Source organism: Alligator sinensis, unplaced genomic scaffold (assembly GCF_000455745.1).
Source record: "Alligator sinensis unplaced genomic scaffold, ASM45574v1 scaffold210_2, whole genome shotgun sequence".
Classification (NCBI taxonomy): Eukaryota; Metazoa; Chordata; order Crocodylia; family Alligatoridae; genus Alligator; species Alligator sinensis.
The window spans coordinates 1467898-1472451 of record NW_005841946.1 but is presented as its reverse complement, the minus strand read 5'-3'; the positions used below and the strand labels follow the sequence as shown (position 1 = coordinate 1472451).

At 53.9% G+C, this 4554-nt stretch overlaps 1 protein-coding gene across 1 annotated transcript in view; it reads left to right on the top strand.

Annotated features, from left to right (window-relative positions):
• PCSK6 (proprotein convertase subtilisin/kexin type 6) overlaps positions 1-4554 on the top strand; it is a 101848-nt gene that overhangs the window by 90001 nt on the left and 7293 nt on the right. The window lies entirely within an intron of this gene.

Below are 4554 nucleotides of genomic sequence, written 5' to 3'. Positions count from 1 at the left end.
CGGAAGAGATGTTGGCTCCTCTCTTTGCCTGCTCATAGGCATAGCATTACCTTTCGTGTCCCCTCCATGACTACTCCTGCTTTAATTCAGACAAATGGGAGCAGGAGTCCAGCCTTTTCTGTTAGAGGGCCTCATCCTGCTCAGGGCTGAGTGCTCCTGTCTCACCGCAGAGGCGGAGGGGGCTCCGCACGTAGCAGGACCTCAGCCTCCATCGCATCATTTCAGGCACGTGTTTGCCCCATGGCATTTGGTGTCAATCCCTTTTGCTTGCCTTGTTTGTAAGAAGAGGGGGCAGGGCAGGATCCAAAGGGGGGGAAAAACAGGGGAGAAAAATGTTTCCAGTGACTGTGACAACACAGGTGTTTCCTGCTGAGCCTCAGATGGCTCCTTCAGCATGTACTGTGTGGATTAATTCTGTCTCCCTAGGCCAGGAGGTGCTGAGCTGGGTTTATAAATACCCATTTTGGATGGGTAGCAGATGCATGGTGCAGGCTGAGAACGCCCTGGCACACCAGAGTTGTGCCCGTTGTGCTGGCACAGTTAGACCGGGATAGTACAGGGCTAATGACACTGGTAACATCCCCTCCCTCGCCACCACTCCCATGTAGACACAGATGCTTACATTCCAGTGTAAGTGGCTTAAACCCCCTTTCCAAGCAGCAGAAGCCAACCTGAAAGAAGTCCAGGTGCGAATGGAGGTGGGAGGTGGTTTCTGTAGCGCTTGAAATCCACACAGTGCCCCCAGGTGCACCAGCCCTTTGGCTTCCTGCTGGAGCCCGTGGGAGCGAATGCTGTGATCTCTGAAAAGGACTCACGGCTGGTGCCCAGGAGCTGCGCTTGGCATGCTACAGTCGCTCACCTCCCACCAATTCCCTTCTTTGCCACCCGAAAGCATCCGTGTGGCTTTAGCTATAAGAGGTTTCCAACTTGCCACCTGTCCCAGGAAGGGGCTTGACGGGGTTGGGGCCATTGCAGAAGGCCTGAACGGGGCTGTGGAGGAAGGGCTTTTCTGTGAGCTGAGACTCTCTGCTTGCCACTTCCCAGGTGTGTCGGGCATCTTGATGAAGACCATCACCTCTCCTGGGTATTTAGCATGGGGCTGACTCGGGTGTCGCTGAGCTGGAGTGGGCCTGGGGTCATTGGGTGGGAGCTTGCTGAGGCACTGCAGCTAACGAGCCTCATAATGTCGCTACTGAGGATCGTTGGTTTTAGCTGCATGAAGCACTGGGAGGCTGGAACAGGCACTGGCATGTGCTAAGTCCCATCCCATCCCATCCTGTGCCCATGGGCAAGCCCCCAGGGTGGTATGGCTTGGAGCAGCCCTCTGCCCGCTCTCATTTGCCCTGGGCCCAACCTGACTGCAGCGGAAAGTGGAAAGCAACTTTCACCTTCACCCAAACTCTGCTGGGTCCGAGTCCAGCTCCGAATTGAAAGATGGTTATTTTCATCAGCTTCTGAAGTGGAAGCCAATGTGCCGGGGCTAAAGGTCTCCCCACAAAAGAAAGAAATCTGGGATTTTTCCCACGCAGGGCACAGCGAAGTGAATGTATTTCCCCTCTGCCGGCCCATTAGGAAACCTGCTCCACTCTGAAGCCTGTAATTGGGCCAGAGCGACGCTTTTGTAGCAGCGCTCTTGCAGAAGTAAGAATTGCTCGGGCCAAAAGATTATCTCCTCCTTCAAAGGAGGGAGAGTGGAAGCGTTGTCAGGCATAATCCATACAAAGCTGCCTTTTTATTGTCCAGTATCCTTTTAAGCTGGGACTTCAAATCATCTCTGTCACATTAAAGTGCTAAAGGCCTAACTGAGGTTGCTTCACTAAGAGCTTTCCCTCTCGTCTTACTCTGGGAACAAAGACCAGGTTTCAGCAGGGCCGTCGAGTCCTTTTAGCTCACCGTTCAGCCGTCTGCCACGTTTGGCTTGCGAGGGCAGTGTGGCCATTTGGGCTGAAGCCCTTTCTGGATCAAATGCCAGGAACTTAGGGTGTGGACCTGCTCTTCTAGCTTGGAGCTTTCCTTTGTTTGAAATCGTGCTGGGCAGCCCGTGCAGGCGTGCTGGTTCCAGCGCAGCCCTGCTCAGTGTGAACGCCGGTGGGAGGAGCAGATCCTAACAGCAATTAGACATCACTCCAGGGGCACAGGCTTCAAGGCCACTCACCCCCACCCACCTCCCCACACCGTTATCGCAAGCAGCCATGCCAGGGGACCTCATTCATACATTTCTCAAGCTCCATCTTCAGATGGGCTCTTGCTTAGCCCTTGTTAATCCTACTGGAAGATCATTCTGGGGCTGGTAACGATGGGTCCAGCACTAACCTGCAGTCCAGCCTCACCATATCTAGGCCTCCCCTCAGCTCAACAGAGGCTGGAGCCAGGGTGCAACCGACCTTCTCATGGTGCCTTATTCTTACAAGAAGTATTGCTAGGGCATAAGGCCAGACTGTCATCCCACGGGAGCAGTCACCTCCAGCAGGGCTATGCATGGACATGAGGGTGCGGACAGATGACCTGCTTACGCTGGGTTAAATGGCATAACAGCAGGGAGGAAAAGCAGTGGACAGACCATGCAAACCTCTAAATCAGGGTAATTTGCCCCAATCTAGTGGAGAATTACCCATGTAGGAATCTGAGACGAAGCCCTGCTTGCATCAGTTGGACCAGGTTATGTTCCATCTGTCCTTGTCCATCCCAGGGCAGCTTTTTGCTCAAGGCAAACAGGCTAGTACTTGCTCACTGCCACTTAGAGGTGTGGTATAGTTGGAGCTGCTTGGATTGTGAGCTACCCTGGGATTAGCGCCATGCCTGTCCATTTCTGTTGCCAGTGGGGTATAAAACCAGCATAAATGACCTCAGAGCACATGCTCATCTGTCCAGCAACTGAGACCTTGCAGCAGTGCTGAGAAAGAGGGTCCCAATCTGGCCGTTCGGATTCAGGCTGCAGGAAGCCAAAGGAAAATGTGCCGCTCCTCAGAGCCAGATGCTAGTCAAAGGATCAACTAGTATGATGATCTGTGTTGCTGTAATGCCTCAGTCATGGACAGGGACCTTGCGGGGCTGGACGCTGTATGAACACCGAACACAAAGCAGATCCCTGCCTCAGACAGCTTGCAGGCTTACAACAAAAGCACATGAATCACGGAGCGGGCATTCCCTGAGTATCTGTATGGAGGATGAATAACATTTAAACAGCTTAATTCCTCCAACGCCAAGAAGAACAGGAGCGAGCGGGATTATCGCCTCCTTTTATTGTGAGGTTCTTTGTGGTGTTCAGGCCTTTGGGAGAGTCAGGCTGGCTGCCCACATTTTTTTTTTTAATTCTATTTCCTCTTGAACATTTAATTAAAGAACCTGCAGCGATTCCTTTGGTCCCAAGAAGGACTTTTAATTTCTTTTGAAGTGCTGGCTCCATTTCAGGTGCTTTCTGCACGGCTCTGAGGCGAGGCAGCGCGTGCGCAGCTGCCCTGTACGGCTCTACAGCACTCAGAGTTAAACTTCATTGGGGTCTAGGGAGTTTTTTAATCTCACGGTGGCACTTTGTGGCCTTGAACTGCGATCACGGGCCCCACAGGGCTCAGTCCTGAATAGAAACACCAGGTGAGGGTCCCATGCTGCCAGTGAGCCCCTCCAGCATCACCTACAGCCACTGGAAATTCAAAGTGGTAACTTTTACCGTGTGATAAAGTTACTCTGGATTTCTTTAGAGTGACTTTCCCTGGATCTGAGTGATGTAGGTACAGAGAGGAAAGTGAGTTCCTCTTGTGTAAGGGGCTAGATCCCCCCTCTCCCTCCCCGGTTCTGCTCTTTGCTCAGACAAAGGGTTGGTCACACAGGGAGGAGCAGGGGGAGCAACGGGTCAGCAACGGGACCCAGTCAGGACCAAGCAGTGATGGGGCTGGCTGCAGCGGCCGGTGCTTCACGGGGTTAGCTCAATGCAAGGGACAAACTAAGTCTGCCGGAGCACCCAGAAGGGCCTGCAGTCCCCAGACAAGTGTGCAGCTTACATTAGCAATGATAGGACATACCAGCCAGCTTCACAGCCTGGCTCTGATGGGAACATGGAAGTGACTTCCTCTCCCCAGCCAGGAATTTCCCTGGAGAGGAGTCTCCCATGGGAGTGAAAGCAGTGCGGTCAGCTGTAAGCACCCCCGCTTGCAGGCCTGGGGCCGGGCCACGAGCAACAGAGAGACGGCCTCGTAGGCCTGCTGGGCTCTGAGGCTGGGCAACCCAGCCCTTGACCACCGTGCATCCAAGGGGAGCAGGCTGGAGGGAGGGCTGGCAAGGAGGTGGTTTCGCTCCCCAGCCTCAGCCCAGAGCCCTATGTTGGATTAGCCTGACAGCTCCCAAGGGATCTTTACAGCATCACTGGGGTACAAGGAGGCCATGGGCAAGCCCCCAATGCAAACTGCAGAGGGGGACTGCTCTACCATGCAAGGATCCCCCTCCACAGAATAGATCTAGGAACTGGATCTATTCCAGGTCCAGGGGCTGGGATCTGCTGGGCTGATGCCAGGAAGCACTGGGTGGTTCTAACACAGGGAGCAATGGTCCCAGCCTCCT